Here is a 15,101-nt window from a genome sequence, read left to right on the forward strand (position 1 = left end):
GCACCCCAGGGAGGTCTGGGGGTACTGATGGGATGGGAAGGCCTCCACTGGCCATGAGCTACCACCTAATATAAGCTGGGTTTTGTTCTTTTAGTTCCCCTGCAGCTTGGCTCATTTGGAGAAGGGTGGCACAGGTGGCTGGAGGGTTGTAGCTACCGGTGTTTTAGGGGAGTCCCGAGGTGTGAGAGCCAGAGGAGTCCCAAGGAGACCTTGAGACCCCCTGACTGCTGGGACTTGGGTCAGACTGAGGAGCAGGGTTCTGTTTCAGGGAGGCAAAATGAACATTTTTCACAGACAGAATTTCGGGATCTCTACCTGAGGATTCTAGAAAAATCCAGGAGTAAAGCAGTCTGCATCTTTAAGGGGAAACTATCTCTCAGGTTGAGATTTGGGGTCCCTCAGGCTGAAGGGATTTGAAATGTCTTAGACTGAAGAAATTGGGGTTTATCGGATTGAGGGAATTTGGGGTATCTCAAACTGAGGAGCTTTGGTATGCCTCAGGCTGATAGTATCTGTGGTTTTTCAGGATGAGATTTGGGGTCTTTTAGGTTGAAGAGATTTGGGGTGCTCAAGTTGACAGGATTTGAGATTCATCAGGTTAAGGGGATTTGGGATTCCTTGGGATGAAAGGATTTGGGATCTTTGAGGTTGAGGAAATTCTGGATTTCAGGTAAAGGAAATTTGGATCTCTCATTAAGGAGTTTTAGGGTCTTTGACGCTGAGGTTATTTGGTCCTTGAAGCTGAAGGGGTTGAGTTTTCAGGCTATTTAGGTTATCTGAGGTTGGGGAAATTTGGTCTCTGTGGGTGAGATATTTAGGGTTCCTCAGGCTGAGGGATTTAGGGTGCCATAGTGTGAGGGGAATTGTGGCTCCTCAGGCTCAGAATGTCTTAAGCATTAGGAGATGTTCCTCTGGGTGAAGGGATTTGGGGTCCCTGAAGTACTTTGCGGGTTTCATGCTGAGGGGATTTTAGGTCCCGCAAGATGGCAGGATTTGGGGTCTCTTGAGGCTGAGAGGATTTGGAGCTTCTCAGGGTCAGGGGATTTCGGGTCTCCCAGGCTAAAATTTGAAGGTCTCGGGATGAGGATTTACGAGGGTTTACAAGGGTTTCACGCTGCACGACAAAGGCTCCCCATGCTCTTCACAGTCTCCGGTGCTCTACTGCCGCGGTGTTCACCCCGGCCGGGCGTCCTCTCAGAGCCCCCCTCAGGAGATGAGCCGTGCTGGAAGGCGAGGCGCCAAGCTGTAGAGCTGCCAGCCAATCAGCGCTGAGACCAAGGCGAGCCCGCCATTCGGCAGTCAGGAAGTGCTAAATGGGCGGAGAGTAGGGCGGAGCCTTGCCTGTCAGTCACGGGCACAAACAAGTTTTGGGCTCAGGAGGTCTGGGAGGGGCCTGGCTCTTCCCGCCCTTGGAGAAGGTCCCTCGCCACTCCGCGGGGATTGCGTGTAACCATCTGTAATCCTCCTGTGCGCAGGCGCAGTTTCTTCGCGTTTTTATTACTTGGTTTCCCCCAACTCTGGTGTTTGCGACTGAGCCGGTAGGCGGGGCTGCTCCTCACGTCCCTCCGCAGGCCTGGGTCGTCTGAGGGAACTCTTTTTGAATTGCCAGAGCTCTTGCACTGATTCTCATCTGGGAGGGTTGGTGTTCCCTTAACTGTGGTGTAAGTTGGGTATTGTCAGCTGACTTCGTTTCTGGATGCTTCAGAGGGCCAGGGTTCTGTACAGGACCCTTACGTGTGGGTGAATTGTGCTTGGTTTCACAGATGTTGTATTAGCTGGCCAATGTTGGTGTCGTAGTTAGGGCCGTGATCCAATAGATGGTGCTTAAGAGGAAAGGTTGCTATCTCTGGCAGCTAGGCTCTTTTGTACTTTGCGTTTGCAGGCGTGCTTTGCGGTGAGACGGGAGAGCGATAGCCCTTTACCAGCTCCTGGACCTTGGTGGAGCCTCCTGTGATCACTGGTGCCTGCCTGCGTTTCTTTTGTTAGGTGTTCTGGGCTGCGGGGCGCCCTCGGGCAGAGGCTGCATAGGTCGCCCCCTTTCTGGACTGGCTCTCTGGAGGGAGGCATACCTCGATCCCTCGCTGCCCAGTATCCCAAATGTCTCACCTCTCTCAGTGCTCTGAGAGTGGGGGCCCCTCCCCCGTTCAAGTGCTAGCCGCAGATCTCCCCCTCGGTATCCCTAGCTACGTGCCACAGCCCTGGGACACCAAGAAGTCCTATGGCTTGGGGTTGGGCTCTCGCTGCGCTGGGGAATCCAATGTGCTCCTGGATCACGGGGTAGGTACTCAAGTGCAGCGATGCACTCAGGCTGGGCTGCAGAGGCTGCGCTGTGCACCTGCTCTTGCAGAGTGGCTAGGCATGGACCCTGGGAGGGGCCAGTGGGCAGGAGGACTGGCAGAACAGAGGCACCCAAGTCCCACAGGGAAGTTGCCCCTGCTGTCTCCTGGCTCAGAGGTCAGCTGCTGCCAGAGCCTCCTGCTAGAAGATAGGGAGCCTTGGGGAATTGGCCTCTGTATTAGTCCATTCTCGCATTGATATAAAGAAATATCCAAGACTGGGTAATTTCTAATGAAAATAGATTTAATTGGCTTATTGTTCTGCAGACTGTACAGGAAGCATGATGCTGGCACTTGCTTGGCTTCTTGGGAAACTTACACTCATGGCGGAAGGTGAAAGGAGAGTCAGCACTTCACATGGCCAGAGCCAGGAGGAAGAGAGAAAAGCGGGGAGGTGCTATACACTTTTAAACAACCAGATCTCACTATACAGTTCCAAAGAGGTAAGGTGCTAAACCATTCATAAGAAGTTTGCCCTGTGATCCAATCTCCCATCAGGCCCCACCTCCAACACTGGGGATTACATTTCAACATAAGATTTGAACAGGGACACAGATACAAACCATATCATTCCATTATATGGAATGCTACCGTATAATCATTAACTCAAAATACATTAAAGACTGAAATGTAAGACCTAAAAGTACAGAACTCCAAGAAGAAAAAAATAAAATCTTTATAACATCGGAATGAGCAACTACTTCCTGTATATGACACCAAAAGCATAAGCAACCAAAGCAAAATTAGATAGATGGGAGTACATCAAACTTAAAAACTTTTGTGTAGCAAACGAAACAATCAACAGAGTGACAAGGCAACCTATATAGAATGGGAGAAAATATTTGCAAATCATATAACTGATAAGGAGTTAATATCCAGAAACTTATATTAAAAAAAAGTCTTATAACGCTACAACAACAACAACAAAAAAACTTGATTAAAAAATCAGGTGGGGTGCAGTGGCTTATGCCTGTAATCCCAACAATTTGGGACGCCAAGGAGGGAGGATTGTTTGAGACCAGGAGTTTCAGATTAGCCTGGGCAACATATTGAGGCTCATCTCTACCAAATTATGTTTTTTTAATTAGCTGAGTGTAGTGGTCCATGCCTTAAGTCCAAGCTACATGGGAGGCTGAGGTGGGAGGTTCACTTGAGCCCAGGAGTTAAAAGACTAGCCTGGGCAACATAGGGAGACCTCAAGTCTACAAAAAATTAAAAAATTAGCTGGGTGTGGAGACACTTGCCTGGAGTTCCAGCTACTTGGGAGGCTGATGTGGGAGGATTGCTTGAGCCCAGGGGTTTGAGCCTGCAATGAGTTATGGTGACACTTTTCCATAATGTCACAGAAATGGGATATCTCTTCAGACTGGCTTCTTTCACTTAGCGATATGCATGTCAGATTCATCAATGTCTTTGCATGACTTCATAGATCACCCCTTTTTCTTCCTGAATAACATTCCATTGCATGGATGTACCCAACTTGGTTATTCATTCACCTATTGAAGGTCATCTTGATCCCTAAAAGTATTTGGCCATTATGAAGAGATCAACTGTACATTGACTTTTGTTTGGACTTAAGTTTATAAAGTGGTTATCTAAATACCTCGTAGTTGGCCATGCACGGTGGCTCATGCCTGTAATCCTAGCACTTTGGGAAGCCGAGGTGGGTGGATTGCCTGAGCTCAGGAGTTCAAGACCAGCCTGGACAACACAGTTAAACCCCATCTCTACTAAAATACAAAAAATTAGCTGGGCGTGGCTTTGTGCACCTGTAGTCCCAGCTACTCGGGAGGCTGAGGCAGGAGAGTTGGTTGAACCCGGGAGGTGGAGGTTGCAGTGAGCCGAGATCACACCACTGTACTCCAGCCTGGGGGACAGAGAGAGACTGCATCTCAAAACAAAACTAAACTAAACTAAAAACAAAAAACAAAACAAAACAAAAACAAACAAAAAATCCCCCAAAACCTAGGAGTGCCTCTATGGTGAGAGCATAATAACTTTAATAAAAACTGCCATATTGTTTTCTGAAGTTGCTGTATCGTTATGCATTCCACTAGCATTGAATGAGAGTTCAATGAGAGTTCTTGTTGAAACTTATTTTAATTTCACGTATTTATTTGTTTTTATGAGAGAGAGTGCTGCTCTGTAGCCCAGGCGCGAACACTGCTCACTGCTGCCTCTACCTTCCAGGCTCAGGCAATTCTCCCACCTCAGCTGGGATTACAGGTATGTGCCACCAGGGCTGGCTAATTATTATTATTATTTTTTTTTGGTAAAGATGGGTGGGGGTCTCACATGCTGCCCAGGCTGGTCTTGAACTCCCTGTTTCAAGCAATCCTCCTGACTTTGCTTCCCAAAGTGATGGGATTACAGGCATGAGCCACTATGCCCAGTCTTCTGTTGTAATTTTTATTGCATTAAAAAAAAGATTTTAGTCATTTTAGTAGATGCTCAGTGATATACCATTGTTGCATTAATTTGCTTTTCCCTGTGATAAGTGCCATGAACATTTTTTTGGATGCTTGTTTGTTATCTTAAATCTTTTTTAGTGAGGTGTCTACATTTTACTTGTGTTGTCTTCTTGTTGAACATTAGAATTTCTTTGTATATTTTGCATATAAATCCTTTTCAGGTTTATTTTATAAATAATTTCTCTCAGTCTGTGGCTTGGTTTTTGATAATTGTAGCAGGATGTTTCAGAGTAGACATTTCAAATTTTAATAAAGTCCATGTTATCAATTTCTTTCTTTCATAGACTAGCTTTTGCTATTGTATCTAAAAATTTATCACCAACCCAAATCCATGTAGGTTTCCTTCTATAACTTTTACAATTTTATATTTGGAAATTTAAGTCTATAGATTATCTTAGGTGATTTTTTGGTTGAGCCATGAAGTTTGTGTCTTTGTGGGTAATTTATAAAGAAAAGAGGTTTAATTGACTCATGATTCTGCAGACTGTACAGAAAGCATGGCTAGGGTGGCCTCAGGAAACTTACAATCATGGTGAAAGGCAAAGAGGAAGGAGGCATGTCTTACATGGCTGGAGCAGGAGGAAGAGGGTGAAGGCACAAATTCTACACATTTTAAAACAATCAGATCTAATGAGAACTCATTATCACAAGAATAGCAAGAGAGAAATTTACCACCATGATCCAATTACCTGCCAACAGGTTCCTCCTTCAACACAGGGGATTACAATATGACATGAAATTTGGGCAGGGACACCAATCCAAACCATATCACAAGTATAAGAGAAATGTGTTATCTTTCATCGCTTCAAGTATGTATGTGTGTGTTTCTTTGTTAAAAAAAGAAAACATTTTTATCTCTTGCCATGTCAATGGGGGAATCTATACAGCTACAATTACAGACCATATTTTAAAAGAGTCAGTTGTAAGTTTAAGATGAATGACACCTGAACCAAATGAAAATCCATACTTTCTCCAGGATTTTATAAAGTGTTAGATGATAGTGGTTTCAAATCAGTCTCTTTAAGTGCAAACCGTACGCCAATTTTGTAAAAACTTGCATTAACGAAGCATTATTTTAAGGACTATTGGGAGATGAAAAATAAGGAATAAATTATCTTATTTCTTAACACACTATTTAGTAGATGAAAAGACATACTTCAATAAATTTGTTTTTGTGCTTTTTAGTTTGCTAATTTTATCTTTATTTTTTCCAAATGAATAGTAATCATGCTTTTTAATGTGTTAAACAAAACCGCTATTACCTTATATGTGAGGTTCAAGTTCTAAAGATTCAAAAACTTTAACTCAAATTTCAATAATGTTTGAAAATATCTTGTGAACTTTAAAGAATTGTGTGCAGTTTGTGCAATCAATAACAGTGGAGCAAACTTACTTTGAATATTACTCCTTTTTTTTTGTTTGTTTGTTTGTTTTTTTTTTTTTAGATGGAGTCTCACTCTGTTGCGAGGCTGGAGTTCAGTGGCACAATCTTGGCTCACTGCAATCTCTGCCTCCTGAGTTCAAGCGATTCACCTGCCTCAGCCTCTCGAGTACTGGGATTACAGGCACACACCACCACACCCAGCTAATTTTTGTATTTTTAGTAGAGATGAGGTTTCACCATGTTGGCCAGGATGGTCTCAATCTCCTGAACTCGTGATCCTCCTACCTCTGCTTCCAAAAGTGCTGGGATTACAGGTGTGAACCACAATGCCTGGCCCACATATTGCTTTTATGTAACTTTGCTTTATATGAGTAAACTTCTGGTTTATTTCTCCTGCAACCCACCATGAAAAACATCAATGAGATAACTAGAATATCTACTTTTCCTCATAACCAATTAGTGTGTGTCCTAGAAGAATTAATCTTCCGCAAAAACAAAGCCACACTGATGAACTTAGCAGACTCTGCTTGAAAGAGAGAATAGGCAATACACAGAAGGGAGATTCAAGACCATTCTTTTTTAATCTCTTTACCTGTGGTATCCTCAGACGACCAAAGAGCATGGGAAGCTATGATTAAATATCCTTTTGGTCATCATCCTCCAAACCTTCCTGCCAGCTAAAGCTGGAATTTTCTTCTAAAAAGGAGGAGAAAATTATGCTCTCAGACCAAAATATTAAAAAGTTTAAATTGCAAATGGTATACTGGGGGGCATCTTGAGTACATTTAGGAAATAAAATTATCACTGCCCTAACTAAGGCATGAATGAAGCCACCAAAGGATGAATAATTATGGATGAGTTTGGAGGGTCACATCAAAAGATGTAAGATAGAGGAATCAAAAGAACTTGGAGACCAATGAGGTATGGAAGTTGAAGAGGAAGGTGTAATCGAGTATAATTCACATTTTCCACCATAGCTATTAACTAAGATGATGCTTCTTCAAAACAAATATTAAAAGAGGTACATAAGCATTATTTATTTTAAACACTTGCATAGTAAGTCTTTGAGTACATAGTTGCACAGAGAGGAAGACAGGGACCATTTATTTATTTAAAGCTTGTCAAGAATTCAGCCATATATTTCCCAAATATTTACTGAAGGCAACTATGTACCAGTCAATGGTTATGGTTTGGATATAAAACAGGCAACTAAGTTACAGTTTCTCTTTTACTTATAGTGCTTGTATTTTACTTAATACCACATTCTTAATCAAATTGTCACCCAAATAAATTTATGTTAAATTCTATGAAGGAAGAATGTATATTGTGCTAAAAGTTCATAACTGAAGGATCCTCTGCTAGTGTGGCAGGATAAAGGGTACAGGAAACAATATTAGAACCAAGATCTGAAAGATGACAATACATTAGCCTACAGGGTAAAATCAGTCTGATGAGAAGAGGGAGAGCAGGTTAAAGTATTTCACATGGACCAATGTCGTGAGAAATATAAAAAAAGATGAAGATAAAAACATAAATGGGAGATAGACCATATGGGTACATATAAATTTTATTCTCACTCAGTTGTATTACAAATAGTGTTTTGACTGGCAGTGTAATACTCACAATCATAGCTTATGAATGTCTGAAACTGTACACTTGTTTATAAACAACCACATGCCAACAAATAGAAAAACCTGAAGAAAATGGGTAAGTTTCTAGACACATTCAACCTGCCAAAAATGAACCAAGAAGAAATAACAAACCTGAATAGATGAATAATGTGTAGCAAGTTTGTATCCGTAATAAAAAGTCTCCCAAAAACAACAACAAAAAGCCCAGGTCCTGATGACTTTACTTCTGAATTCTACCAAACTTTTACAGAAGAGCTAATTCCAATACTTCTCAACTATTCAAAAAATTGAAGAGGAGGGAATTCTTCCTAATTCATCCTATGAGGACAGCATTATCTTGATACTAAAACTAAACAAGGACACAAAAACGACAAAAAATAAAGGTTAATATCCATGATGAACATAGAAGTTAAACATCCTTAACAAGATACTAGTAAACAAAATTCAATAGCACATCAACAAGATAATACACCAGGATCAAGATAATTTATTCCAGGGATGCAAGGATTCTTCAATATACACAAATCAATAAATATGATACACCATGTCAACAGAATAAAGGACAAAAGCATCTCAATAGAAGCATGAAGAGCATTTGATAAAGCATAAGACCCATTCATGATTTTAAAAACTCTTAATAAATTAGATATAGAGTAAACATACCTCAATACAGAGTGCAAAGGCTTGGAAAATGTGCAGCCTGGGAAAGTGGTAGGAAAAATAAATAAATTTCTGCAGAAGAATTCAAGCTGGATGCTGAAATCTGCATAAGTAAAAGGTAGCAAAATATTGATAACAAAGATAACATAGAATACGGGCATTTTAGAGACCTTCGTGGCAGCCTCTCCCATTAGAGGCCTGGAGGCCTAGGAGGGAAGAATGGTTTCATGGTCCAGGGCCCCACTGTTCTGTGAAGCCATGGAACACGTGCCCTATAGCCCAGGCCCTCCAACTTTACTCATTACTAAAAGGGCCCCAGACACATCTCAGCCTGAAGCAACAGAAGATGTAAACCATAAGCCTTGGTAGCTTCTGGGTGGTGCTAAGCCTATAGGTGCAGAGAGGGAAAGAGTTGAGGCTTGGAAGCCTCTGCTTAGATTTCAGAAGATGTATGGAAATACCTGGATATCCAGGCAGTAATCTACTGCAGGGGTGGAGCCCTCATGAAGAACCTAGTTCGACAGTTGAGAGGGGGTTTGTGGAGATGGAGCCACCACAGAGAATCCCCAATGGGACACTGACTAGTGGAGCTGTCAGAAGTAGATCACCATCTGCCAGATCCCAGAATGGTAGATTCATTATCAACTTGCATAATGTGCCTGGAAAAGTCACCGGCAGTCAATGCCAGTCCATAAAAGCAGCTGAGGAGTCTATACCCTGCAGAGCCCAAGAGGTAGAACTGCCCAAGGTTTTGGAATCTTACCTCTTGCATCATTGTGGCTGGGTATGAGACATGGAGTCAAAGGAGATCATTTTGGAGTTAAGATTTAAAAACGTGCTCTACTAGTTTTCAGACTTGCATGGAGCCTGTATCCACTTTGTTTTGCTGATTTCTGTCTTTTGGAATGGATGTATTTACCCAATGCCTGTAACCCCATTGTATCTTGGAAGGAAGCAATTTGTTATTGATTTTACAGGCTCATAGATGGAAGAAACTTGCCTTGCTTCAGATGAGATTCTGGATTGTGGACTTTTGTGTTAATGCTAAAATGAAATAAGACTTGGAGGACTGTTCAGAAGTGATAAATGTATTTTGCAATGTGAGAAGGACATGAGATTTGAGATGGGCGAGGGTCAGAATAATATGGTTTAGATTTGTTTCCCACTCAAATCTCATGTCAAATTTTATTCCCCAGTGTTGGAGGAGAGGCCTTCTGGGAGGTGATTAGATTATGGGGATAGATTTCCCCCTTGCTGTTCTCATAATAGTGAGTGAGTTCTCATGAGATCTGGTTGTTTGAAAGTCTCTAACAGTTCACCCTTTTCCCTCTTCCTCCTGCTTCAGCCATGTAAAATGTGCCTTGAACTGTGAGTTAGTTAAACTTCTTTTCTTTGTAAATTGCCCAATCTCCAGTAGTTCTTTATAACAATGCAAGAACAGACTAATACAGCTTACTTGTTTGTTATAATATATCTTATATGTAAGGCTAATGTGTTGGGCCCTATTAACACATTGAATAATCCCTTACTCAAAATCCCCCCAATGAACAAGCATATGTCACATGGAACAAACATATGTCACGTGGAACAAGCATATGTTACGTGGAATAAGCATATGTCATGTGTCCATGTTATTTGACATGTAGATTATGAAAGATGGTAAGTTAAAACAACAAATCTTTGATTCTTCTTTACCAAATCTATTGTTTTTTCCTCTGGTCAGCTTGTTTATTTACAAAAAACTACCACATCAACCTCTCTACACCCATATACCTTTCTGATTGAAAAATGTTATGAAGAAGAAAATTATTTCTTGAAGCTAAGAAGACGATTGTGTGTATCTCCTATCTTAATGATTCATTTAAGGGTTGCATGTAAAGAACAATGTGCATAATCACATTCCAGTTGTCAGAACTCCAGCTGAAGTTAGGAATCATGTTTCCTTAATTGCTTTAAGGCTATGCTATTAATATTTTGAATAAGTACTTTACTTTTTAAAAATTTATTAAAGACTGAGATTATGTCATCTGTATTTAATAAAATAAACATATTTGAATATTAATCAGTTTATAATTTGTATCATTATTTCTATTTTTATATCTACTTAAAATATATGTTTATATTACCTCTTTGGAGCATCTCTTTTACTAGTAGACTTTTTACTCAGTTTAAATTTCACAAGCCAAATGGAGGATTTGTTGTGTTTCCTGTGTTGCCTCATAACTCTTAATTAAAGATTTATGCATAGTCCATGGAAAGTAGAAAGCCTCTCATTAAAATTAAGAATCATCACCCTCCATTGAATTTTGTCAGGTGCATAATGTGTCACTGAGAAAGCATTCTGATTCTTGTCAATGCAAATTTGGAAAGCTGAGAAATAACCAGGGGAAAAGAGAACATTCATGAATAAAGAGTAAATATAGCAATTTTTGTTTTATCTAGATTAGCAAAAAATTACATTAAATAGCCCATATAGATAATTACTAAATTCGGCATCCCAAAACATTTTGTCATATTGAGTAACTAGCTTTAAGGTGGTTCTTTTACTTCTTTTTTCTTTACCAATTATAGAAAAAAAGATTAAAGAATATTGATAGAAAAATTTCTGATAGCATGGGGAGACCATAAATGAGTTATAACAAAGTCCTGGTTCCAAAGGACCCAATTTTTTCTCCCCATTATTCATAACCATGTCCCAAGCCTTTAATGCATTACCTGAATCATACTAGATTCCCATAAATATTGGACCATTTGTTTATTTGGAGCATTTTTCTAAAATGCAAAATACGCTTTCTCGAACATAAACACAATTTACATTGTAATATAAAAAGAAGCATAAGCAGAGAAGTTATGTCCTTGACTTTCCCTCTTCCTGTCTCTGCCAAATCACTCTCATGTGTATGCTATTTATTATTTTCTTTATTTTTCTAAAATATTTTAAGCAAATGAAATTATATTTTTTATGTGTATACTTTTTGGAATAAAGGAGAACGCTATATATAATATTTAGAAGCTGATCATTCAGTTTATCAACATATCTTGGTGAGTTTTTCTTAGTAAAAATAAATTAGTATATTAATTTTTTTCTGCTTTTTTTTCTTTTAGAGTACTATAACCCATTTTCTATTAATGTGCACATGGAATCTTTATTGTATTTTTCTATTATAAACATTTCTACAATAATTGTGCCTGCATAAGATTTATTCTATATTTATACTGCTGTATTTCTGAAATAGAATTCTAAAATTCATAATTTTGTCAGGTATTGCCAGATATTCCTCAATAAGTGCTGTTCTATTTTCTACCCACACAATGAATGCATGAAAATGCTGTCTTCCTAGAATGTTACAGGTGTGAATTGCTGGTTTTTACTTGCGTTTATCTTACCATGAGGCAACTTGACCACTTTTTCATATACATCAATGCTGTTGCTACTTTTTCTGCTTCCTTGTGCCTTCTTCAACCCACTATTTTTAAATCAGCATGTTGGTTATTTTCTTCTGAACTGTAGGTGTTTTGTACAGTGTGGGAACATTACTCCTTTATTTGTAGTATGAATTGCAAATATTTTTCTAGTTTGGTGTTTTTACCTATCCCTTTTTTGTTTGTGATGTTATTAACAGCTTCTTACGTATTTTATATTGTAAACAGATATTACGTATTTCATTATTGTAAAAGTGTCTCAATATTTTTATACTTCTAGGGGTTTAATGTTTTACAAGTAAGTTCTTAAGTATTTGACATTTATCTTAAAATGCAGAAAGAAAAATTCTGAATCTAAATTATCTTCCAGTTATCTCAATATCTTTTACTAGGAAGTCATTTTATAAACTCACTGATTTTAAATGCTTTCTTTGTCTTATATAAATTGTCTATTTATGAATATACACATTTAAAAATATATGTATTAATTGTAGTATATGAAATAGTCATGTACTCTGTTCATGTTTCAATATCATAATGGTTTAAATATTGGTAAATTATACCATGTTTTAACTATTGAATGTCTAATATGTCCCACCAACCACATAACATTTTCTTTGTGCTAGAAAATTTCTAGAAAATTTTCCTTATTTACTTCTGCATGTGTCAGTGTCAGTAAATTAAATTAATTTAATTCATTTGTTTAAATTAGGTTCATTTTAAATTATGTTATAGACGACTTCTTTATATACATTTTATATATATTTTATAGTTTTTACTTGTTCTTGTTAATATTGATGATGTAACATAGATCTCCTTTATACTTTAAAACCAGTTCTTGCTTGCATGCGTGTGTATGTGTGCATGTTTGTGCACTCACACATGTTTGTATAGTTGTATAGTCTATTGCATGTTGTATAGTCTATTCATATTTATGTGCAAAATCTATTGTTTATATTTTATCTATATATGCCCGTATATGTGATATATAAAAATCATATATATGTAAAAATAATATATTTATATAGTTTATTGATGCTAGTATCTTTTTTATATCTCATTAATAAAACATTTCTTGTCATTTTAAATTGATCTTATAGAACTTCCACTTATACTTTCTCTTTTTTTTTTTTTTTTTTTTTGAGACGGAGTCTCGCTCTGCCACCCAGGCTGGAGTGCAGTGGCCGGATCTCAGCTCACTGCAAGCTCCGCCTCCCGGGTTCACGCCATTCTCCTGCCTCAGCCTCCCGAGTACCTGGGACTACAGGCGCCCGCCACTGCGCCCGGCTAGTTTTTTGTATTTTTTAGTAGAGACGGGGTTTCACCGTGTTAGCCAGGATGGTCTCGATCTCCTGACCTCGTGATCCGCCCGTCTCGGCCTCCCAAAGTGCTGGGATTACAGGCTTGAGCCACCGCGCCCGGCCGACTTATACTTTCATATGATCTAAAAGAAAGATCTAATTTTATGTTTTTCTAATTCTTTAATTGCAATTTTAGTATCCATAAATTGTTTATTGCATTCTCTAATAATTCCATTATAGTCACGAATACATTACTTTTGAAGGCCTTTCTCAAATAATCCTTTACTAATAAGAAAACTTGATTTTGAGATATACAGATATATTTGGGTATATATGTATATACATATATATGTTACAGATATAGATATATGAAATAATGACTTAAAATAATTTTCATTAACTTATGTTGATTTAATAGTTATGACTCAATGGTTTTGGATATTGCCAAGTGACTTTTCAGTATATTAGGTAACATTTATGTGATTTTTTTTTTCCTCCTGGGATCTCTTAGTGTGATAAATTATATTAAAATATTTTCAAATGTTGAGTTATCCTTTTTGTTCCTAGACTAAATCCCACCTTAATATCATGCTGTATTGTTTCATCTACACGTAAGTGAGATGTACTTATAGATTTTAAGAAACAGTTAACAGAATTTGTACAAACAGTACATTCACTTCTTATAAAGCTTTTAAATATTTATCTTTCTCTGTCTATCTCTTTCAAAAAGATCTGGACTTGTCTAAATAGCACTGAGAAAATCTTCTCTTAAACTTTGATAGTATATATTATAATCTAGTAAATATAAATGAGCCAGGTACATGGAGAATCAGGCCTGGTCTAGGGAGAGTAGTATTTGAAAAACATTATTTATTTATTCTAGGTATTTTTCCCATATACATTTTGTCTCTTGTTCAACATTATAAAATTTGTATTTTTCTAAAAACTATCTATTTTTTTGCATATAGCTGTGCAAAGTATCTGATACTTTTTTATTTCCTCTATTTTCTTGATTAGTTTTCTCTTCTCATTTTTATGAAAGATGTGCATGTTTGTATACCCTTTCCCTTTAAGACTGCCTAGAGTAGCTTGTGATAGAACTATTCTGCAGAATTTTCAAACGACATACTTTATAATGTATTCACTTTACTTTTTTTTGGCTCTTTAATTTCTTCCTCATTCTTCATTGAATCTTTTGTCTTTTCTTTGGTTTATTTTTTCTGTTTGCTATTGAAATTATGAAATTTTAAAATTATTTTTTACATTTTGCTTTATAGTGATATAAGATTTCTAGCTACAGATATTCTTCTGCATGAGTTTTTTCTAAATACACTGTGTTTTCATTATCCCTGGCTTAGAGAAATATATAACACTTTCAGTTTGAATTCCTGCTTTGACCTAAAATGATTTGTTTAATAAAAGCATTTTAAAATTCGCATTAAAAAGTCTGAATTTTTGGAATATATATATGGTAATATCCTGTTTTGATTTTCATTTCTACTTATTCTCTGTGTATTTTTGATATACTAGTATAGAGATCATAAGGTTAAATAAAGATGGAATGTATTAAGAACTGCACCCTCACTCCCTAGGACAGCACCAGTAATATTGCTGGTACTGAATAAATGTTTTCTGATTCAATATTGACAAAGCAAATTACATTTTCTTCTCAACATTCCCCAATCATGTTAGCTTCCTGAGGGCAGAAATTTTGAATTCTGCATATGTAGAATATCATTACTTTCTTTATCTCTATGTAAATATTGTTATCCTTTACACACACACACACACACACACACACACACAAGAAAAAACAAAATAACAGTATTACTTATAGTGACAGAATTCATTTTACCAGAATTTCTTTTCCATTAGTGTTTGTTTTTTTCTTTTAT

The sequence above is a fragment of the Macaca thibetana genome, chromosome 6 (assembly GCF_024542745.1).
Source record: "Macaca thibetana thibetana isolate TM-01 chromosome 6, ASM2454274v1, whole genome shotgun sequence".
Taxonomy (NCBI): Eukaryota; Metazoa; Chordata; class Mammalia; order Primates; family Cercopithecidae; genus Macaca; species Macaca thibetana.